The sequence below is a fragment of the Choloepus didactylus genome, chromosome 21 (genome assembly GCF_015220235.1).
Source record: "Choloepus didactylus isolate mChoDid1 chromosome 21, mChoDid1.pri, whole genome shotgun sequence".
Lineage (NCBI taxonomy): Eukaryota > Metazoa > Chordata > Mammalia > Pilosa > Megalonychidae > Choloepus > Choloepus didactylus.
The window spans coordinates 52993260-53018831 of record NC_051327.1 but is presented as its reverse complement, the minus strand read 5'-3'; the positions used below and the strand labels follow the sequence as shown (position 1 = coordinate 53018831).

At 36.4% G+C, this 25572-nt stretch overlaps 1 pseudogene; it reads left to right on the top strand.

Moving 5' to 3' along the window:
• Positions 1-18702: 18702 nt before the first annotated feature.
• Positions 18703-20834, top strand: LOC119517333 (annotated as a pseudogene).
• The last annotated feature ends 4738 nt before the right edge of the window (positions 20835-25572 follow it).

The window sequence follows — 25572 nt, the reverse complement described above, 5'->3', positions numbered from 1 at the left end:
ATATTTTTTTATCTATCATGTTAGCAAAGATTTAGGTTATATGATATCCAGGGGAAAAAAAATTCTGCATTATTAATAGGCACAGCTATTTTAAATGTAAATTAGCAATATCAATTAAAATTCAAAATTTTCATATCCTTGCAACCCACAACTTGCATTTCTAGAAATTAATTCTGTACTAAAAAAGAACCAAGAGAATTTGTTGAAGACTTTTTTTATAACAGCTTGGAAACAGCCAAATATTGATCAAAAAAGAGATATCCAACAATATATCTATAGAATGCAACATTTTACAATGTTGAAAAGGATTGAGGTACTGACATTTGAAAAATGTCAAAGATTGCTAAGTGAAAGAAGCAAATTGTATATATTATCCAAAAATTTTAATAAATATTGATATGTATATGAAAAAAGTATTTTGCAGACTGTTGAGTGTATCAAGAGTAGTGGTATTATTTTTTCTTTAGGTTATTTCCATCATGATTAGATTTTGTGTAACTTTATTATGTATATTTTCATGAAAAAAACTGTTGAAGATAAGAAATTGCACTCCTTATGTTCATCAGTAAAATAAGGATACACAACATCCAGAGTATAAAGGAATTTCATTAAATCTTCTATAAAGGGGAAAAAAAAAGTCAGACAAAGGAATAAATCCCATATATTATTTATTATAACAAAGCTGTAGTAAAAAAGCATAAAACCACACTTGGTTTGTTTGAAAAATTTTAAAGTAAAACAGAAAGACCTAGTAGAAGTACGGGTGAAGGATAATGGTAAATTGGACCAAAGGGAGGGACTGGTTATAGTGAAAAATTTTATTAATCAAGACATATTTTAAAGGTAGGTGTAGTAGGATTTTCTGATGGAGATTGATTTCAGTTCTTACCCACTGAATTTGAGATGCTCTTAAGAAAAGAAAGAAGGAAGGAGAGAAGGAATAAAAGAAACTGAATGCAGAAGAACCATGCCTTCAAAATTATGAGAAAACTTTTTTCAATGGAGAAATCTATAATTAGCCAGATATGATCAATCAAGGATAAGGGTAAAATAAAGACATTTTTAAACAAGCAAAGATTCAAGGTGTTTTCTCCATACATAATTTCTTGGAAAGCTACTAAAGGAAATGCTCCAACAAAATCAAAGGGTAGAAGAAAAGAGTATGACATGGGATCCAGAAAATGAGAGTGAACAGCAGGTAATATTCCAGCTGACTTAGAAAACAAAATGTAAAAATGAATCAGTGGATTACTTGCTTTTTTTAAAAAAAATAATAAGTCATAGATCTCTGGCATTTGGAAAGAGGTAAATTAATTGAAGACAAAGCAAGTGAAGAAAAAAAAAGGAAAGAGGCAATCATTAATTCTAGGAAAAAGAAAAAGTTCTATGGAAAGAAAATAAAGTATAATTTTTTTTCAACAGTAAGTAATATGTTCATAATCATAATGATATGATGTCTGGTTAGCCCCAAAATATGGTAACTATTGGGGGACAATATGGGGAGGAAAACTGGATAGTGGTGGTGTATGATCAAAATCCTCATGTATATCAGGAAATCACTAGATAATGTATAAAATAATGAATCAATAAATAATGTAAGTAATTGTTTTGAGGGAAAAAAGAAGAAGAAACTGCTGAAAGAATTAAGGCTTTGTTAAAGAATTTGTAAGAGAATTAACTATTTTTGGAGAGTGGGAAGGGATGGACAGGGATCTGATGGCTTTTTAATAAGCTTAAGAGATTCATAACATTCATTTATTAATAAATGTATTCATTTGAAAAACTAACAAAATAATGTAGGGGAAACATGAAGGTAACTCTCAGAAGGAAAAACTAAGAGAATGAATAGGAAAAGTGAGGCAAAGGAGACAGAACAGGAGACTGTTGTTATCATTGTAAACCTTCTGGAACAATTTGATTTCATTTAATCATCTTCATGTAGCCCTTAATAAAAACTATTCATTCTTTAAAAAAAAAATAAATCAGGGTTCCTTTTTCAGGGTGTGAGGAACAGTTTTCTGAATGTGGTCATCTGCTGGGCAAGCCATGAAAGTGAACATTTGGGTAGTCATCACAAAGTCTTTTCACATCTTTCCTGACCCTCTTCCCAGGGCTCTGTGGAGGCAGTCTGCACACCCTTCATGGTTCCTTGGCCCTGTTTTAGCAGGGAAATACTGACTCTGGAAAATCCTTTCTGAGGTGATCCTCTTCCCAGAATTTGCCACCCCACCCCCCAGGCAATATAGCTAGAGGCAATGAACAGACTAACTATAATTTGTAAACTCTTAGAATTGAATCTTAGAGAACAGGTAATCAAGGGAACACCTATTGTAAAGGTCTCTGGATTGCAAATTCTCACAGCAGTCACATCTATTCCTGTGTTGTAATAGTTATCTCTAAATTCATTTCTGGCATAATTCCCTCAAAATGCTGTCCTCAAAATACATTCACCTAATTGCATGTCTCACAACTTCATGCCTTATTTCAGTTGCTCAATTTTCTATTGTATGCATACACCACAGTTTACCAGTCTGTTCATTAGTCAATGTACCCCCAAGTGTCCTCCATCCATTGTGAAATGCAAACAGTGCTGCCATAAACACCAGTATGCTAATGTCCATTCCTGTCCCTGCTCTCAGATCTTTCAAGTATATACCCAATAGTGAGTTTGCAGGACCTCATGGCAGACACATACTTAGCTTCTTGTGGAACAGCTACACTGTCCTCCAGAGAGGCAAAAACATTCTACTTCCCACCAAAAGTGAATAGGTATATCCTGCTCTCCACATTTTCTTCAGCATTTGTTTCCATCTGTTTATTGTTTCCCTGCAATATTTTTTTAATTTTACTTACTTTTATTTTTCTTTTTTAGAGAAGTTATAGGTTTACAGAAAATCATGTAGAAAATACAAGTTTCTTCATATACTCCCCCACACTCACAGCTTTTATTAACACTTTGCATTAGAATGGTACCTTTTCTTACAGTTGATGAGACAATATTATAATTATGCTATTAACTATAGTCCATATAATTTGATTTTGTTAAGACATAAAATGCACTTTTCAAAGAATTATGAAAAACAGTTTAGCTTTTCTAAAGGAAACATGGAAATTTTTGAATGCAAAAACTAGAAGACTTCTCAAAGGAATCATTTCAAAATGAGTTGTGATCCTTAATAACATAAAACATTAAGTTCTTAACCTACCTCTTGAATCCTGTTCTCATTCCAGGATTATGGAGTAAGTTGAGTTATTGAGGTGGACAAAGCTCTGATTAACCTTTGCTTAATGCTCTGCATAGCTGAGTAGACATTTCTCAGAGCCTATTACTAGTAATCAGAATTGTATCATTTTAATTTTGACCATTGCTACTTCATGCCAGAAATACATGCCCATGTCCATTCCTGTATTAATACTATCTGTATCTCTTATCTTCTTTTATATTCATTTTATTGAGATATATTCACATACCATGCAATCATACAAAACAAATCGTACATTCGATTGTTCACAGTACCATTACATAGTTGTACATTCATCACAAAAATCAATCCCTGACACCTTCATTACCACACACACAAAAATTACAAGAATAATAATTAAAGTGAAAAAGAAAAATTAAAGTAAAAAAGAACACTGGTTGCCTTTGTCTGTTTGTTTTCTTCCCCCATTTTTCTATTCATCCATCCATAAACTAGACAAAGGGGTGTGTTGTCTTTATGGCTTTCCCAATCCCATTGTCACTCCTCATAAGTTACATTTTTATACAATTGTCTTCAAGATTCATGGGTTCTGGGTTGTAGTTTGATAGTTTCAGGTATCTCCTGCCAGCTACCCCAATTCATTAGAACCTAAAAAGGGTTGTCTATATTGTGCATGAGAGTGCCCACCAGAGTGACCTCTTGGCTTGTTTTGGAATCTCTCTGCCACTGAAGCTTATTTCATTTCCTTTCATTTCCCCCTTTTGGTCAAGAAGATGTTCTCCCTCCCACAATGCTGGGGTACACTCCTCCTCAGGAGTCATATTCCACGTTGCCAGGGAGATTCGCTCCCCCAGGTGTCTGATTCCACTTAGGGGGGAAGGCAGTGATTTCATCTTTCAAGTTGGCTTAGCTAGAGAGAGAGAGGGCCACATCTGAGCAACAAAGAGGCATTTGGGAGGAGACTCTTAGGCACAATTATAGGCAGGCCTAGCCTCTCCTTTGCAGCAACAGTCTTCCCAAGGGCAAGTCCTTTAGTAGAGGGCTCACCCGATCAAACTACCAGTCCCCTATGTCTGTGAGCACATTAGCAACCATTGAGGTGGGGCAGGCCAATACCCCTGCATTCTCCACCAGCTTCTCAAGGGGGCTCTGCATATTTTTTTCCTTGCTTTTTTTTAAACTTTTTTTAAATCAACTGTATAGAAAATAAAAAAATAAAAATAATTTAAAAAAACATACAATAAAAGAACATTTCAAAGAGATCATAACAAGGGAGAAAGAAAAAGACAACTAACCTATGATAACTAATTTGCTTCCAACATGTTCCTACTCTACCCCAAGAAAGTAACCTAATATAGCAACATTTCTATGAACTTCTACTATACCCACCAGAAATTAACAGACCATAGTCATTCCTGGGCATTTTCAGAATGTTAAATTTACTCACAATAGCTTATCTGTTCTTACTGGATTATCATTCCCCCTTCCTTAATTGCTCTGTATTGCTAGTTCCCCTACATTCTACATTATAAACCATTTGTTTTACCTTTTACCAAAGTTCACATTAGTGGTAGCATATACTATTTCTCTTTTTGTGCCTGGCTTATTTCACTCAGCATTATGTCTTCAAGGTTCATCCACGTTGTCATATGTTTCCTGACATCATTCCTTCTTACTGCTGTGTAGTATTCCAACATGTGTACATACCACACTTTATTTATCCACTCATCTGTTGAGGGACATTTGGGTTATTTCCATCTCTTGGCAATTGTGAATAATGCTGCTATGAACATTGGCATGCAGATATCTGTTCCTGTCACTGCTTTCCGATCTTCTGGGTATATACCGAGAAGTGCAATCGCTGGATCGAATGGTACTCTATATCTAGTTTTCTAAGGAACTGCCAGACTGACTTCCAGAGTGGCTGAACCATTATACAGTCCCACCAACAATGAATAAGAGTTCCAATTTCTCCACATCCCCTCCAGCATTTGTAGTTTCCTGTGTGTTTAATGGCAGCCGTTCTAATCGGTGTGAGATGGTATCTCATTGTGGTCTTAATTTGCATCTCTCTAATAGCTAGTGAAGCTGAACATTTTTTCATGTGTGTTTTGACCATTTGTATTTCCTCTTCAGAGAAACTGTCTTTTCATATCTTTTGCCCATTTTATAATTCGCCTGTCTGTAGTATTGTCATTGAGTTGTAGGATTTCTTTATATATGCAAGATATCAGTCTTTTGTCAGATACATGATTTCCAAAAATTTTTTCCCATTGAGTTGGCTGCCTCTTTACCTTTTTGACAAATTCCTTTGAGGTGCAGAAACTTCTAAGCTTGACGTGTCCCCCATTTATCTCTTTGTTGTTGTTGCTGTTGCTTGTGCTTTAAGTGTAAAGTCTGGGAAGTGGCTGCCTAATACAAGGTCTTGAAGATGTTTCCCTACATTATCTTCTAGTTTTATGGTACTTTCTTTTCCCTTGAGATACTTGATCCATTTTGAGTTAATTTTTGTGTAGGGTATGAGGTAGGGGTCCTTTTTCATTCTTTTGGATATAGATATCAAATCTCCCAGCCCCTTTTGTTGCAAAGACCATTATAACCCAGTTCAGTGACTTTGGGTCTTATCAAAGATCAGTTGGCCATAGATCTGGGGGTCTATCTCCAAATTCTCAATTCGATTCCATTGATCAATATGTCTATCTTTGTGCCAGTACCATGCTGTTTTGACAACTGTGGCTTAATAATAAGCTTCCAAGTCAGGGAGTGTAAATCCTCCCACTTTGTTTTTCTTTTTCAGAGTGTCTCTAGCAATTCAAGGCATCTTCCCTTTGCAAAAAAAATTTGATTACTAGCTTTTCCAAGTCTGCAAAGTAGGTTGTTGGAATTTTCATTGGGATTACATTGAATCTGTAGATGAGTTTGGGTAGAATTGACATCTTAATGACATTTAGCCTTCCTATCCATGAACATGGAATATTTTGACATCTTTTAAGGTCCCCTTCTATTTCTTTTAGTAGAGTTATGTAGTTTTCTTTGTATAGGTGTTTTACATCTTTGGTTAAGTTTATTCCTAGGTACTTGATTTTCTTAGTTGCTATTGAAAATGGTATCTTTTTCTTGAGTGTCTCTTCAGTTTGTTCATTTTCTAGCATATAGAAACATTACTGACTTAAGTGCATTAATCTTGTATCCCGCTACTTTGCTAAATTTTTTTGTTAGCTCTAGTAGCTTGTATCATCGATTTCTCAGGGTTTTCCAGATATAGATCATATCATCTGCAAACAATGACAGTTTTACTCCCTTCCTTCCAATTTGGATGCCTTTTATTTCTTTGTCTGCCAGATTGCCCTGGCTAGCACTTCGAGCACAATGTTGAATAACAGTGGTGAGATGCGGGCATCCTTGTCTCATTCCTGATCTTAGAGGGAAGGCTTTCAGTCTTTCACCATTGAATACTATGCTGGCTGTGGGTTTTTCATATATGCTCTTTACCATTTTGAGGAGGTTTCCTTTCAAATTCCTACCATTTGAAGTGTTTTTATCAAAAACGGATGTTGGATTTTTTGAATGCTTTTTCAGCATGTATTGAGATGATCATTTCATTTTTTCCATTTGATTTGTTAATGTGTTGTAATACATTGATTGATTTTCTTATGTTGAACCACCCTTGCCTGCCAGGAATGAACCCCAGGTGGTCATGATGTATGATTTTTTTAATGTACCTTTGGATTTGGTTTGCAAGTATTTTGTTGAGAATTTTTGCATCTATATTCATTAAGGACATTGGCCTGTAGTTTTCCCTTTTCGTAGCATCTTTGCCTGGTTTTAGTATCAGATTGATGTTAGCTTCATAAAATGTGTTAAGTAGTGTTCCATTTTCTTTGATGTTTTGAAAGAGTTTAAGTAAGACTGGTGTCATTTCTTTTTGGAAAGTTTGGTATAATTCCCTTGTGAAGCCATCTGGCCCTGGGCATTTATTTGTGGGAAGCTTTTTGATGACTGATTGGATCTCTTTGCTTGTGATTGGATGGTTGAGGTCTTCTATTTCTTCTCTGGTCAATCTAGGCTGTACATATGTTTCCAGGAAACTTGTCGATTTCCTCTACATTATCCAGTTTGTTGCCATACAGTTGTTCATAGTACCCTCTTATAATTTTTTTTAATTCCTTCAGGATCCACAGTAATGTCACCTTTCTCATTCAATTATTTTGTTTATATGGGTGTTCTCTCTTTTTGATTTTGTCAATCTAACTAGGGGCTTGTCAATTTTGTTGATCTTCTCAAAGAACCAACTTTTGGTGGTATTTATCCTCTCTATTGTTTTTTCTTCTCTATGTCATTTATTTCTGCTTTGATCCTTGCTATTTTTTTCTTCTACTTGTTAGGATTGGTTTCCTGTTCATTTTCTAGCTTCTTCAGCTGATCCATTAGTTCTTTGATTTTGGCTCTTTTTTCCTTTTTAATATATGCCGTTTAGTACTATAATTTTCCCCTCAGCACCACTTTTGCTGTATTCCATATGTTTTGGTATGTTGTTGAACTCATTTCATTCATTCTATATATTTAGCAATTCCTCTTGTTATTTCTTCTTTAACTCACTGATTGTTTAGGAGCATGTTGTTTAACCTCCAGGTATTTGTGAATTTTCTATGTCTCTGACGGTTATTGACTTCTAATTGTATTCCATGTGGTCAGAGAATGTTGCTTTGAATAATTTCAATCTTTTTAAATTGATTGAGCCTTTTTTTATGTCCCAGCATATGATCTATTTCTGGAGAAAGTTCCCGTGAGCACTAGAGAAGTATTGTGATCCTGGTGATTTGGGATGTAATGTTCTATATATGTCTGTTAATCCAATTCATTTATCAGATTGTTTATGTTTTTCAGTTTCCCTATTGGTCTTCTGTCCTTTTGGTCTATCTATAGGAGGAGTGATGTGTTGAATTCTCCCAGAATTATGTGGAAACATCAGTTGTTTCCTTTAGTTTTGCCAGTGTTTCTCTCATGTATTTTGTGGCACCTTGATTGGGTGCATAAAACATTTGTGATTGTTATTTCTTCTTGTTGAATTGCCCCTTTTATTAGTCTGTAGTGGTCTTCTTTGTCTCTCAAACCTCCCTGCATTTGAAGTCTATTTTTATCTGAGATTAATATTGCTACACCTGCTTTCTTTGGCTGTAGCTTGCATGAAATATTTTTTTTCCATCCTTTCACTTTTCAATTTCTTTGTGTCCTGTGTCTAAGATGAGCCTCTTGTATGCAACGTATTGATGTTTCATTTTTTTTTTAATGCATTCTGCGAATCTATATCTTTTAATTGGGGAGTTTAATCTATTTACATTCAATGTTATAATCCATGAAGGCATTTCTTGAATCAGCCTCTTATCCTTTGGTTTATGTTTGTCATATATATTTTTTTCCTCTCTCTATTAATATCCTTTAATGTACCCATACTGAATCTCTTAGTACTGAACCTTTCTCCAAGTCTCTCTCTTCTTTCTTTGTTTCTCTGTCTATAGGGCTCCTCTTAGTATCTCCAGTAGGGCAGGTCTCTGGTTAGTAAATTCTCTCAGCATTTGTTTGTCTGAGAAAAATTTTAAGCTCTCCCTCAAATTTGAAGGAGAGCTTTGCTGGATAAGTATTCTTGGTTGGAAATTTTTCTCACTCAGGATTTTAAATGTGTCATGCCACTGCCTTCTTGCCTCCATGGTGGCTGCTGAGTAGTCACTACTTAGTCTTATGCTGTTTCCTTTGTATGCTTTTCTCTTGCTGCTTTCAGAACTTGCTCCTTCTCTTCCATATTTGACAGTCTGATCAGAATATTTCTTGGGGTTGGTTTATTTGGATTTATTCTATTTGGAGTTCACTGGGCATTTAAGATTTGTGTATTACGTTGTTTAGAAGATTTGGGAAGTTTTCCCCAACAATTTCTTTGAATACCCTTTCTAGACCTCTACCCTCCTCTTCCCCTTCTGGAATACCAATGAGTCTTATATTTGGAAGTTTTATATATATCTGTCATATCCCTGAGGTCCATTTTGATTTTTTTTTATTTTTTTCCCCATTCTTTCTTTTGTTTTTTCATTTTCTGTTGTGTCATCTTCCAGGTCACTGATTCATTGTTCAACTGCCTCTAGTCTTGTACTATGAGTACCCAGAATCTTTTTAATTTGATCAACAGTTTCTTAATTTCCATAAGAGCACCTATTTCTTTTTATTTACTCTTGCAATGTCTTCTTCATGCTCCTCTAGGGTCTTCTTGATGTCCTTTATATCTTGCACCCATGCTCTTGTTCATGTCGTTTATATCCTGTGCCATGCTCTCATCAATCATTTTTAGTTCTTGATTAACTGCTCTAGGTACTGTGTCTCCTCTGATCTTTTGATTTGGGTGCTTGAGCTTGGGTATCCATATCATCTGTTTTTTTTCATATGCTTTTAAAATTTTCTGTTGTTTTTGGCCTCTTGGAATTTGCTTAACTTGATAAGGTTTTTTTTAGGATTTGTAGACTGATTGAAATCCTTATCTCTAATTGTCAGATCCACAGCTTCATGGAGTACACTTTCTCTAACTTACCAGCAGGTGGCATCCACAAGCCACCTGTTCCCCCTCAAGCCAGTTCTCCCCTGCTTTGTCTTTATGGTGAGTGGGGGAGTGGTCTTGTGGGGTCCAATTGGTTTACCAAGCTTGTGTGTGCAGTTGTTGTTGCCTGCCCTGTATATGGGGCATTTGTCTGGGTGGTCAGGGAGGGGCTCTAACAAATAAATCTTCCTGGTGTTCCTGGAGTTTTAAAGCTGCTGCAATAGTCTAATCCTTCAGTTCAGTCCTGCCACATTCTGTCTCTGCCACTGATCCATAAGTCCTTGGTGTTCGCGTATGACCCCTGAGACTTACGAGTGGATCCCTCTTCCAGTCCATGCACTCCCAGGTCCTCTGTTGAGGGATGACTGTGCTATGTCACAGGTGAGTGCCATTCCCCCAGGGTGTTTCTGGGCTGCAGGGCTGTGTAGGGAGGCTCTCAGTCTGCTGAAAGGATGGCTGAATGGTTGTGTTAATTCATACTCCTCTGCCTTCCCAACTTGGACAACCAGCTGAGATGCAGGGAAGGCTAATTTCCATGCATGATTTTGTGGTGTGTGCCTGTTATTTGAAGCACTTCCATCACACTGGGTTTTCTGGGGCAGCTCTGGGCTATGGGGCCCTGTGACAGGCAGGAGTGTTCCCTGTCCACCAGGATGATGGCTGTGAGAGGACACCCCCCTTTTCTTGGGAAGTTGTGATGTTTAGTGAATTTTCTCAGCCACTGGATTATTGCCTTTGGTCTCAGAGCTCTCCTAGTTCTGCTCTTGTCTTGACCTGCCCAAATTACAAGTCTTTGAGGCTTTCTGTATTGGGCTTCTTAGAGTAATTGTTTTAGAAAAAGAAAAAAAGGTAAAAAAAATAAAAGGGCCCCTCCTTGCAGATGTAATGGGTTATTGAAATGCTAAGAGACAAAGCAATTAGGTCCATTACAGAAAGGTCCAGGGGGCAGAGAGATGGTTTTTCTTCTGGATTTGCATATGAGCCTTACTGTCTGAGCTCTGCCCTTCCCCTTTCTATGTTCACCAGAACTCCAAAAATCCTCTGCTTTTATTTTAGAGTTTTTCTTGCTGTTTTTGCTATCCCTATCTCCCTCTCTGTTGGGCTGGCTTCTCCCAGAATTCTGTGGTGGTCTGGTCTCAGTCTATCTATGATTGGAGTTTGGATCAGTAGAATGAGTGTCCAATAAGAGCTGCCACTGCAGTTCTCCCTTCTATTCCCAGCACTGATGGCCCCTCCTCCTAATGGACTGAGCCTGGCAGAGACGGGTGTGGGTCTCCTGGCCACAAAAACTTACAGATTTCACTGATCTCAACAGTTCCACGTGTTCATGAGTGTTTGTATGAAGTATGCCCAATGTCAAATTGCTCTGCATTGTCCATCTCCTTGTAGTTCCTGGCTTTCTACCTACTTCCCTGGAGGAGTAACTAAAACATACACCTCACCACTCCTTCCCTGCAATTTATAGAGATATATTCACATGCCATACAGTCATCCACAGTGTAAATCAATTGTTCACTTTTTCATCATATAGGTGTGCATTCATCACTACAATCAGCAATTGAACATAGTCATTACTCAAACATGTTTTAAAAAATTGAAACAAAAAGATAAAAGAAAAAATAAAGGTAAAATAAAATAAAATACAACAATAAGGTCAGACAATGACACCCACTATCAAGAATTACATGCCCTCCCTTATATATCCCTCTCATAGACATTTAGCTTTGGTATATTGCCTTTCGTTACATTTAATGGGATCATATTACAATGCTACTGTTAACCATAGACTCCAGTTTGCATTGATTATATTTTTCCCCAAAAAAACTATCCTGTTTTCAACACATTGCAAGGTGGACATTCATTTGTTCTCCCACATGTAAAAACATTTTTATATATGGACACTTAGTCACCATAACTGACCACTCTAAGTTTCACTAAGTACACAGTCCCAGTCTTTATCATCTATATTTTCTTCTGGTGTCATACACGCCCCTAGCCTTTCTCTTTGAAATTTACTCATAGTCATCCTTGTTCAGTAAACTGACAATATTGTGCTACCATCACACAGTAGTGTGCAATCCATTTCTGGATCTAGACAATCAATCCTGTTGACATTAAATGAGACTTCAGCATCAAATGACTGATCTCCACCCTCTATCTCTGGATAACCTGTGTTCTCAGCTTTAACTCTTAAAGTTTGCTTATTAATATTAGTTCATATTAGTGAGACCATAAACTTTTTGTCCTTTTTCTTTCTGGCTAACTTAACTAAACATAACATCCTCAAGGTTCATCGCATTGTTATATGTTCCATGACTGTTCTGTCTTACAGCTGTGTATATTCCATCATATGTATATTCCACAGTTTGTTTATCCACTCATCCATTGATGGATGGATACTTTAGCTATTTCCATCCCTTGGCAATGTGAATAAGTGGCATTATTCACAAATGTCTCTTAGTGTCTTAGCTTTCAGTTCCTCTGAGTACATACCTAGCAATGGAATTGCTGGATGTTATGGAAATTCTATATTTACCTTCCCGAGGAACTGCCACACTTGCCTTCCAGAGTGGCCTGCACCATTCTGCATTCCCACTAACAATGAGAAAATTTACCTCTTTTCAACATCCTCAACAGCACTTGCAATTTTTCTCTTTTTTGCATAATGGCCATTCTAGTGTGAGGTGATATCTCATTGTGATTTTCAACTTGCATTTACCTAATTGTCAGTGAATTTGAGCATCCTTTCATATGTTTTTGAGCCATTTGTATTTTCTCTTCAGAAAAGTATCTGTCAATGAATTTACCAAGTTTTTAATTGTGTTTTGTCTTTCTCTTGTTTATCCAAGAGATAGGATCTCTTCATATATTCTGGATATTAAACTCTTATCTGATATATGGTTTCAAATACTGTCTCCCATTGTGTTGGTTGCCTTTTTACTTTTCTAACAAAGTCCTTTGATCCTCAGAAGTGTTTAATTTTGAGTAGATACTATTTATTTATTTCTTCTTTCATTGCTTGTGCTCTGGGTTTAAGGTCCTCAGAAACCCACCTCTTAGCACCAGATCTTTCAGATATTTCACACTTTCTTCTAAAAGCCTTATGTTCTTAGTGCTAATGTTAGGAGTTTAACCACTTTCTAGTTAAATTTTTGTAGAAGGGTGGGCTACATTTCTTTGGATATTGAGATCAATGTTCTTCAAAACATGATTTATTGAAGAGGCTGCTCTATCCCAGTTGATTTTATTTGACTGTTTATCAAAGATCAATTTTCCATAGATGGGTGGGTCTATTTCTGAACCCTCAATTGATTACCATGAGTCACTATATCTTTCTTTTATGCCAGTACCATGTTGTTTTGAACAGTGCAGCTTGGAAGTATTCTTAAAGTCAGGTGGTGTGATACCTCCCACTTCATTCCTCTATCTCAAGATATTTTTGCTATTGGGGAACCCTACCCTTCCAATAAATTCAGTTACTGGTATTTCTACTTCTGCAAAGGTAAGTGTTGGATTTTAATGGTATTGCATTGAATCTATAAAGCAGCTTAGGTAAAATTTACATCTTAATTATATTTCACCTTCCAATCCATGAACAAGATATGTCTTCCATTTTTTTAGATCCAGTTTGATTTCTTTTAGCAGTTTATTGTAGTTTTCTGTGTATAGGTCTTTTGTGCCCTTGGTTAAGTTTATTCCTAAATACTTGATTCTGTTGGTTGCTATTGGTAATGGATTTTTTTTTCCTGATTTCCTCCTGTTGGTCGATGCTTGAGTTTAGGAACACTACTAATTTTTTCATGTTGATCTTGCAGCCTGCCATTTTGCTGTATTCATTGGTTAGCTGTAGCAGATTTTCTGTAGATTTTTTAATGACTTTTCTACCTATAAGATCATGTCATCTGCAAACAACGAAAGTTTTACTTCTTCCTTTCCACTTTGGATGTTTTATTTCTTTTTCTTGTCTAATTTTTCTAGCTAGAACTTCCAGCACAATGCTGAATAACAATAGTGACAGTGAGCATCCTTGTCTGTTCCTCATCTTACAGGGAAAGTGTTCTATCTTTTCTGATTGAGTATGATGTTAGCTGTGGGTTTTTCATATATTGCTTTTATCATATTGATAAATACCTTGTATTCTTATACTTTGAAGTGTTTTCATAAGAAAGGATGTTGAATTTTGCCAGATTCCTTTTCTGCATCAATTGAGATAATCATGAAGTTCTTCCACTTTGATTTATTGATGTGATGTATTGCAGTAATTGATTTTTGTGTTGAATCAGCATTACATATCTGGAATAAATCCACTTTGGTCAGGGTGCATAATACTTTTAATGTGTTGCTGGGATTTGATTTTGAGTCTTTTGTTGAGGATTTTTACATCTGTATTCATTAAAGATATTGGTCTATAATTTTCTTTTATTTGTAGTATCTTTTTCTGACTTTGGTATTATGGTAATGTTGGCTTCATAGAAGGAGTTAGGTAGCTTTCCCTTCTCTTCAATTTTTTGAAGAATTTGAGCAGGATTTGTATTAATTCATTCCTGAATGCTTGACAGAATTCACATGTGAAGCAAACTGCATGCTGGCTTTTTAGGGGGGGTATTTTTGATGACTTTCAATCTCTTTACTTGTGACTGGTTAGTTGATGACATCTATTTCTTCCTGACTCAATGTTAGTTCATGCGTTTACAAGAAGCTGTCATTTGGTATAAGTTGTCTGGCTTATTAGCAAATGATCACAGTATCCTCTCATTACCTCCTTTATTTATGCAGAGTCAGTAGTTACATCACCTTTCCTATTTCTGACTGTGTTTATTTGCATCTACTACCCCCCTTTTTTTTCATTAGCCTAGCTATTTCATCAATTTCATTGATTTTTTCAAGAGTCAACTTATAGTTTTCTTGATTCTCTCTATTGTTTTTCCTGTTGTCAGTTAAATTGATTTCTGCTCTAATTTTTGTTATTTATTAACTTCTGTTTGTTTTGGGTTTAGTCTCTGCCTAAAAAAAAAAAAAAAAAAACAAAAAACTATAATCACCTCTCTTGGGGCTATGGGTCTCACACCTCTATCTGAAGAGATTTATTCTGTTTCACAGATAAAACTGCAATGGTATGCCCTGAGGTAGTGGCTTGCAACACACTTATAATTTGTTCTTATGACCCAACCTCACCAACCTTTTTTCTACCAGACCTATAGTTAGACTAAAGTCCCAACAGAGCCCAAAAGTGAAACACAAAGTGTGACAAAAAGTAGATATGACTCCAAAAGAACTGCATGATTTTTTTCAATTTGCATGGACAGAAATCAGGGAAATTGGAAATGGATATTGACAGTGTGAGATAATGGTGGGTGGAACATAAAGGTGAATCTGGCTGAATTTATTGATATGGGTCCACTAAGCTGAGAATCTGGTCTCAATGTTGAAGCTCAAGAGGTTAGAATGGGCTGTAACATATTATTCTTATGGTTACCCGAAGAATGAGTGGACAAAAAGGTGGCCTGCATTGCCTGAGGCTGAGGTGCAAAATTGTCCAAGTATAATGTAGATGAGGGATCAAAAGACTTAGAGGGATTGGAGTGTTAGACTGGATTTATTATATAATAACTGCTCACCCACACCAGGAATATCCAGAGAAAACACATTTCATGAGGACTGTGAGGAACAAATTTGTGAGAATAACTACATCATCACTCAAGAACTCTCTGGTTGCTCTTCTCTGTAGGTCAGACAACACTGTAAGAACTACTGTTACTGAATATGAGTGCTTAATATCTATGGGGATGATTGAATACCAGGTTTTGTGGAAGCCATGTGGCAGCACTTAATTGACAAAGACAAGGTGTATGTGGTTACCATATTGGACAACAGGCTCAAAGCAGTAATTAAAATAGTCTGCTTCACACAGACCTAGGGTGTTGGCTGCAGGGTCATGGACTACATAGAAGTAAAATTGATTGGCAGCCTATTAAATTCTTAGTTAATCTCTGTAAGCAGAAAGTTCCAGATCAAGTGAACAAATGTCTAACTTGAACTATAAGAACAGAGGTTCATGGTCCTTTAATCAATTTCCAGACTTGAGCGAGTTTATGAACCCAGAACCTCTTGAATAAAGGAAAGGCTGAGCCCCTTTTGGAAGGACCTACTAGATGTTTGAAAATTTATAATGTTAAAGTCCCTTCCAGCCTTCCCACAAACCTACAGCTTTTTAACAGAGTAACTGTGCTTTGGGGAAAAAGAAATGGTCTGACATTTGGAGGATTATTAGATGATGGCTCAGAAGAGAAATTAATTCCAGAGGACCCTAAATATCACTGAGTTCCACTGGTCATAGTAGGGGCTAGTGGAGATCAAGTGATCAATGGAGTTTTGCCCAGGTCTTTCTGACAGATGTAATATTCTGTGGTTATATCCCCCGTTCCAAAATGCAAAATAGACATACTCAGCAACTGGCAGAATCCCCATATTGCTCCCTGACTAGTGGAGTGAGGGCTAATATGATAGGAAAGGTAGTGTAAAAATCAGTATAACTGCCTCTACCTAGCAAAATAGTAAATCAAAAGCAATACCTCATTTTCTGGAGATATTGCAGAGGTTAGTGCCACCGTCAAGTACTTGAAAGCTGCAGGGTCATGATCTCCACCACATCCTGATTCAACATTCTTACTTGACCATTACAGGAAACAAAATGGATCTTGGAGGTGACAGTTGATTACCATAAACTTCACCAGGTGCTGATCCAATTACATTGCTGTTCCAGATGAGTTCCGTATCATTGCTTGAGAAAATCAACACATCCCCTTGTTTATCTAGTATGTAGCTATTGATCTTCAAAATGTTTTTATCTCAACTTCTATTAGTAAAATCCACCAGGAAGAGCTTGCTTGCAGCTGGCAAGGCAAGCAATACAACTTCAGTGCCCTACTTCTGGTATATACCCTCTTCAAACATGTGTCATAATCTAATCTGCAGGGATTTGATCGACTTTCCCTCCCACAAGGTATCCTACTGGTCCATTTTATTGATGGCATCATGTTAATGGACTAGTGAGGAAGAAGCAGTAACTATGATGGACTTACTGGTAAGACATTTGCATGCCAGTGGGTGGGGGATAAATCCAACAAAAATTCATGGTCATTCCACCTCAGTGAAATCTACTAGGTGTCCAGTGGTGTAGAGTTATATCAGAGTATCCTTTTTAAGGTGACAGAAAAGCTATTTCATTTGTTCCCACTGAAACCAATAAAAAGAAAAAAAAAAAGGAACACAAACCATATTTGGCATATTTGCATTTGAAGATAACATAGTCCTCAGTTGGGTATGCTAATCCAGTCCATTTACTGAATGATCTGAATGGAGACCAGAAAAATAGGAGGCTCTGCAACAGGTCCAGGCTGCTGTGCAATCTGATCTGTCACTTGTGCCAAATGATCCACCATATCCAATGATGTTGGAAGTGTCAGTGGCAAACAGGGGTGCTGTCTGGAGCTTTTTGCAGTCCCTAGAGGAAAGTCACAGTGCAGACCCTAAGGATTTTGGAAAAAAGCCCGGCAGTCCTGGGCAGATGACTCTTCTTTTGAGGAACAGTTTTAGCCTTTTACTGGGCCTTAGTAGAGTCCAAATGCCTAACAATGGACCAAGTTCCATGAGACCTGAGTTGCTCATCATGAATTAGGTGTTGTCTGACCCAACAACCCATAAAATTGGGTATGCACAACAGCACTCCAACATAAAACAGAAGTGGTAATACCAGATTAAGTTTCCAGCAGGCCCTGAAGGCAAAAGTAAGTTATATGAATAAGTGGCTCAGATATCCATGACCCTCAGTCCCACCATATTACCTTCTTTTTACTAGCCCACAGCTATGGACTCTTGGGGAATTGCTTATGATCAGTTGACTGAAGAAGAGAAAACTCAAGCCTAGTTTGCATACAGTTCTGCATGGTATACTGGTGCAGCACTATGGCCATTTCTGGGATATCCCATAAGGAAAATGGTGAAGTGATATCCTCCCAGTGGGCAGAACTTAAAGGAGAATACCTGCTTGTTCATTTTTCTCAGAAGAAATAATTGCCAAAGGTGCATTTGTATGCCAATTCATGGTCAATTGCCAATATTTTGGCTGTATTGTCAGGGACGTGGTGAAAAAGAGGTCTGGGGAGAGGTATGTATACAGATCTTTCTAAGTAGGAAATAAACATGGGGATATTTGTGTCTCATGTGAATGCTCAACAAAGGATGAAGTCAGCAGAGAAAGATTTTAATAATCAAGTGATTAGGATGTCCCATTCTATGGCTACCAATCTGCATTTTTCCCCAGCTACTCCAGTCAATGTCCAATGAACTCATGAATAAAGTAGGAATGGAGATTTTGCATGTGTTCAGCAACATGGACTTCCATTCACTAAAGCAGACCTTGCTACAGCCACAGCTGATTGCCCAATCTGCCAAAATTAGAGACCAACAATTAGTCCCCAATATAGCATTATTTCCCCAGGTGATCAGTCTGCTAACTGGAGAAGATGATATATCAGACCACTTCCATCATGGATGGGGCAACATTTTGTTCTAACTGGAAAAGTTAGAATACTTCTGCAAAAACTGCATCCTGTGGGCTTACAGGATGCCTTATACACTGTCATGGCATATCACACAACATTTGCTTCTGAACAATGTACCTACACCATGAGAAATGAATTGTGGGACTGGCAAATGCTCTTGAAATTTACTGGACTGACCATGAAGCAGCTGGATTAATAGAACAGTAGAACGGCCTTTGAAGTCTCAATAATCGCACCAACTGGGTAATAATGCCTTGAAGTGATGAATCAATGTTCCCAGGAAGCTATATGTGCTATAAATCCATGTCCATTCTATGATGCTCTTTCTCTGATAGTCAGGATTCAAGTGTCCATGAATCAAGTAGTTGAAATGGGACTGGCAGCACTCACTATTACCCCTAATGTTCCACTAGTAAAATATTTGTTTCCTCTCTCTGCAACCTTATGCTCTGCTGGTCTACACATCTTAGTTTCAAAAGGAGGAGTGTTTACCAGGAGACACATCAATGATTCCATTGAACTGGAAATTACAACTGCTATCCAGTCACTTTGGGCTTCTTATGCTTCTGAATCAACAGGTAAAGAAGGAACTAATGCAATGCCTGGGGGGATTGACACTGATTAACAAGGGAAATAGGGCTGCTAATATACAATAAAGGTAAATAAGAGTTTGCCTGGAATACAGAAGATCACTTAGGGCATCTCTAAGTACTGCTATGCCCTCTAGCTAAAGTCAACAGAAAATTGCATCAATCCAATCGAGACCAGACTACTAATGGCCCAGATAGTTCAGGAATGAAGTTTTGGGTCAGACACCTAGTAAAAGAACATGGCCAGCAGAGGTGCTTGCTGAGGATAAAGGGAACTGTAAACAATAGTGGAGGAAGGTAGTTATAAAATGAGGTATGATCATGTGACCAGTTATAGAAACAAGAATTCTAATGTGTATTATATTTCTTCCCTGTTTTGTTATAAGTATGTTCATAATTACACATAAAGCAAACATCTTTGTTTTTCCCAATCATATCAACATACCATATGACACAAGTATTAATTTCATGTCAAAGTACTTAACTTAAAGGATATCAAGTTTAAGAGTGAATATTACCCAAAGACTTCTACCTTATTCTGGAAAGTAGTGCATTTCAGGTTTTTAGGATGACAGTTGAATATTGTTAGGCAAAAATATTTCTTATTATTTTACTTAGAAGTTAAGTATGGCTTATGGATATGAGTATGAGTACCAACTTGTCAAGGGATGGACTCTGGTGGTTAAGTTCATTTGTCAACTTGATCAGGTTATGGTTTCCAGTTGCTTGGTCAAGAAAGCACTGGCCTGAATATTACTCTAAGAATATTTCATGAATTTAAATTATCAGTAAATTTATTGCATCTTTGACTAATTACTTCTACAATCAACTGTGGAGATGGTCTTCAACAGTGAAAGAAGGATCATCCAATTAGTTGAAGACCTTAAAAGGAGAAGGGGGAAAAGCTTCTGGGGAAGACAAAAGTAGGGGGCTGCAGGACTCACTCCTTCCTCCAAAACAGCTACAAAACAGGAAAAAACAGTCTGAAACAACTGTTATGTGGCTCTGAAGGCCAGAAGAATACTGTGCAGCATTCAGGGAAGGCCTGGAGGAAGAGCCTGGGAAACTACGGAAAAGAATTGTGAGTAGCTTGTTCTGCTTTAGCTTCTGGTACCCATCCCCCTTCCTAAGGCAGGTTTCTTGGGGTCCAGCCCCTGAAAACCACTGCAGAATGAAAGTACATAAAAATCCTTTGCAAAAACTGGGATGAGATGGCTGAGCACTGGTTTAGCTTTTGATTATTGAATTTGGATCACTGGGTCTTGGCTCTGAGATACTGTTTCAACCCACACTGGACAAAGTGAGCTGAAACCACCCTTCAACCCCACACCTGACAGAGGTAGACACAGCAGAGGTTTAAATACAGGGTGCTGGTCTCAGATTATGGGCATCAGCAAGAACAGAGACCTGCCCTGACCCCTACTCAGGAATGAATTCAAATATTTCCAAATAAAGACCACAACCTCTTCAGTAGAAGGTAAATAGAATTTGGTGAGTACTGGTTCTCCATCCCTGAGAGGAATCAGACTTTAAAAGGCAGAATTAATTTAGTTCTCAGTAGAGAACTCAAGGAACCCCCACAAGGAGCACATTTTTTTTTTGCCAAAATTCTAGATGATGCCTTAAAACTTATTGAAGAAACAAAATTAGCAAATAAAGTAGACAAGGTTTGGATAGTGGGAAGCAGTTCTGCTTATAGGGAAACCATGAATCACCCAGGCCATCCCCAGATGTTCATGACAAGGATCATGCAGGAATTTGAAAATGTTACAGTTTTTCCAGAAATTGATATACAGAACTATAAACTTCTCCCAGAATGTCCAGATGTTCTTTCTCATATCCAGGAGGAGAAAGGCATTAAGTACAATTTGAAGTGTGTGAAAAGGATAATTAATGTGAAGATGTCTTCTGACAAATCAATTTGTTTCCCTTCCCCTCCCAAAATAAAGTATTTTTTCATATTATAAAAAAAGACCTTTGATAACTTTAAATCTATAGATAATTGTTTCTCAGCATGGTGTACTTGCTCTCCATTAATCTTAAATAGTTTGTATCAGATATTTGTGAAATATTTCTTGTTATAACTGCTTTGAAGTCTATCCATCAACAGTCAGGTTTAGGTCCCCAATACCTGCCTAGTGTAACATATGTCTCAAGACAGCCCAAAGTTGGAGAGTCCCTGGTATCATGAGGTGAAACCAAGAAGCTAGACAGATTAGTCCAAGGGCAGAAAGGAATTACAAACAGGAGAACTATGACTCATATTTTAAAAAAAATTGGATAAGAATAGGGACCATATATTTTTCTGATTATTTCACCCTTCTGAAAAAAAAAATTCTTTTCACTCAAATACGAAATCAGTGAATTGGGGGCTCCATTATACTCAATATGGAAGGTAGAGGTAGGTAACAGACTAACTTTCTGAGAGTTAAAAGAGGAGAAAAGTTCTGACATCTTTAAAATTTCTATTTTCCATCATCAGTGAGATTTAGAAAGTTATTAGATGGTGGAAAAGAATAGGCTGCTCTATACAGGAAAAAGCTCAATCTGATAATAAGCATAATGAGTAAAAATAAACTCAATGATAATGAATTAAGAAAGGATATTTCTGGAGACAAAAATTAATTTTTTAGAAAATAAGCTTCACAACATTAAATGAAGCATACAATATTTTTTTATCTATCATGTTAGCAAAGATTTAGGTTATATGATATCCAGGGGAAAAAAAATTCTGCATTATTAATAGGCACAGCTATTTTAAATGTAAATTAGCAATATCAATTAAAATTCAAAATTTTCATATCCTTGCAACCCACAACTTGCATTTCTAGAAATTAATTCTGTACTAAAAAAGAACCAAGAGAATTTGTTGAAGACTTTTTTATAACAGCTTGGAAACAGCCAAATATTGATCAAAAAGAGATATCCAAAATATATCTATAGAATGCAACATTTTACAATATTGAAAAGGATTGAGGTACTGACATTTGAAAAATGTCAAAGATTGCTAAGTGAAAGAAGCAAATTGTATATATTATCCAAAAATTTTAATAAATATTGATATGTATATGAAAAAAGTATTTTGCAGACTGTTGAGTGTATCAAGAGTAGTGGTATTATTTTTTCTTTAGGTTATTTCCATCATGATTAGATTTTGTGTAACTTTATTATGTATATTTTCATGAAAAAAACTGTTGAAGATAAGAAATTGCACTCCTTATGTTCATCAGTAAAATAAGGATACACAACATCCAGAGTATAAAGGAATTTCATTAAATCTTCTATAAAGGGGAAAAAAAAAGTCAGACAAAGGAATAAATCCCATATATTATTTATTATAACAAAGCTGTAGTAAAAAAGCATAAAACCACACTTGGTTTGTTTGAAAAATTTTAAAGTAAAACAGAAAGACCTAGTAGAAGTACGGGTGAAGGATAATGGTAAATTGGACCAAAGGGAGGGACTGGTTATAGTGAAAAATTTTATTAATCAAGACATATTTTAAAGGTAGGTGTAGTAGGATTTTCTGATGGAGATTGATTTCAGTTCTTACCCACTGAATTTGAGATGCTCTTAAGAAAAGAAAGAAGGAAGGAGAGAAGGAATAAAAGAAACTGAATGCAGAAGAACCATGCCTTCAAAATTATGAGAAAACTTTTTTCAATGGAGAAATCTATAATTAGCCAGATATGATCAATCAAGGATAAGGGTAAAATAAAGACATTTTTAAACAAGCAAAGATTCAAGGTGTTTTCTCCATACATAATTTCTTGGAAAGCTACTAAAGGAAATGCTCCAACAAAATCAAAGGGTAGAAGAAAAGAGTATGACATGGGATCCAGAAAATGAGAGTGAACAGCAGGTAATATTCCAGCTGACTTAGAAAACAAAATGTAAAAATGAATCAGTGGATTACTTGCTTTTTTTAAAAAAAATAATAAGTCATAGATCTCGGCATTTGGAAAGAGGTAAATTAATTGAAGACAAAGCAAGTGAAGAAAAAAAAAGGAAAGAGGCAATCATTAATTCTAGGAAAAGAAAAAGTTCTATGGAAAGAAAATAAAGTATAATTTTTTTCAACAGTAAGTAATATGTTCATAATCATAATGATATGATGTCTGGTTAGCCCCAAATATGGTAACTATGGGGGACAATATGGGGAGGAAAACTGGATAGTGGTGGTGTATGATCAAAATCCTCATGTATATCAGGAAATCACTAGATAATGTATAAAATAATGAATCAATAAATAATGTAAGTAATTGTTTTGAGGGAAAAAAGAAGAAGAAACTGCTGAAGAATTAAGGCTTTGTTAAAGAATTTGTAAGAGAATTAACTATTTTTGGAGAGTGGGAAGGGATGGACAGGGATCTGATGGCTTTTTAATAAGCTTAAGAGATTCATAACATTCATTTATTAATAAATGTATTCATTTGAAAAACTAACAAAATAATGTAGGGGAAACATGAAGGTAACTCTCAGAAGGAAAAACTAAGAGAATGAATAGGAAAAGTGAGGCAAAGGAGACAGAACAGGAGACTGTTGTTATCATTGTAAACCTTCTGGAACAATTTGATTTCATTTAATCATCTTCATGTAGCCCTTAATAAAAACTATCATCTTTAAAAAAAAAATAAATCAGGGTTCCTTTTTCAGGGTGTGAGGAACAGTTTCTGAATGTGGTCATCTGCTGGGCAAGCCCATGAAAGTGAACATTTGGGTAGTCATCACAAAGTCTTTTCACATCTTTCCTGACCCTCTCCCAGGGCTCTGTGGAGGCAGTCTGCACACCCTTCATGGTTCCTTGGCCTGTTTTAGCAGGGAAATACTGACTCTGGAAATCCTTTCTGAGGTGATCCTCTTCCCAGAATTTGCCACCCCCACCCCCCAGGCAATATAGCTAGAGGCAATGAACAGACTAACTATAATTTGTAAACTCTTAGAATTGAATCTTAGAGAACAGGTAATCAAGGGAACACCTATTGTAAAGGTCTGGATTGCAAATTCTCACAGCAGTCACATCTATTCCTGTGTTGTAATAGTTATCTCTAAATTCATTTCTGGCATAATTCCCTCAAAATGCTGTCCTCAAAATACATTCACCTAATTGCATGTCTCACAACTTCATGCCTTATTTCAGTTGCTCAATTTTCTATTGTATGCATACACCACAGTTTACCAGTCTGTTCATTAGTCAATGTACCCCCAAGTGTCCTCCATCCATTGTGAAATGCAAACAGTGCTGCCATAAACACCAGTATGCTAATGTCCATTCCTGTCCCTGCTCTCAGATCTTTCAAGTATATACCCAATAGTGAGTTTGCAGGACCTCATGGCAGACACATACTTAGCTTCTTGTGGAACAGCTACACTGTCCTCCAGAGAGGCAAAAACATTCTACTTCCCACCAAAAGTGAATAGGTATATCCTGCTCTCCACATTTTCTTCAGCATTTGTTTCCATCTGTTTATTGTTTCCCTGCAATATTTTTTTAATTTTACTTACTTTTATTTTTCTTTTTTAGAGAAGTTATAGGTTTACAGAAAAATCATGTAGAAAATACAAGTTTCTCATATACTCCCCCCACTCACAGCTTTTATTAACACTTTGCATTAGAATGGTACCTTTTCTTACAGTTGATGAGACAATATTATAATTATGCTATTAACTATAGTCCATATAATTTGATTTTGTTAAGACATAAAATGCACTTTTCAAAGAATTATGAAAACAGTTTAGCTTTTCTAAAGGAAAATGAAATTTTTGAATGCAAAAACTAGAAGACTTCTCAAAGGAATCATTTCAAAATGAGTTGTGATCCTTAATAACATAAAACATTAAGTTCTTAACCTACCTCTTGAATCCTGTTCTCATTCAGGATTATGGAGTAAGTTGAGTTATTGAGGTGGACAAAGCTCTGATTAACCTTTTGCCTTAATGCTCTGCATAGCTGAGTAGAAATTTCTCAGAGCCTATTACTAGTAATCAGAATTGTATCATTTTAATTTTGACCATTGCTACTTCATGCCAGAAATACATGCCCATGTCCATTCCTGTATTAATACTATCTGTATCTCTTATCTTCTTTTATATTCATTTTATTGAGATATATTCACATACCATTGCAATCATACAAAACAAATCGTACATTCGATTGTTCACAGTCATACCATTACATAGTTGTACATTCATCACAAAAATCAATCCCTGACACCTCATTACCACACACACAAAAATTACAAGAATAATAATTAAAGTGAAAAAGAAAAATTAAAGTAAAAAAGAACACTGGTTGCCTTTGTCTGTTTGTTTTCTTCCCCCATTTTTCTATTCATCCATCCATAAACTAGACAAAGGGGTGTGTTGTCTTTATGGCTTTCCCAATCCCATTGTCACTCCTCATAAGTTACATTTTTATACAATTGTCTTCAAGATTCATGGGTTCTGGGTTGTAGTTTGATAGTTTCAGGTATCTCCTGCCAGCTACCCCCAATTCATTAGAACCTAAAAAGGGTTGTCTATATTGTGCATGAGAGTTGCCCACCAGAGGTGACCTCTTGGCTTGTTTTGGAATCTCTCTGCCACTGAAGCTTATTTCATTTCCTGTTCATTTCCCCCTTTTGGTCAAGAAG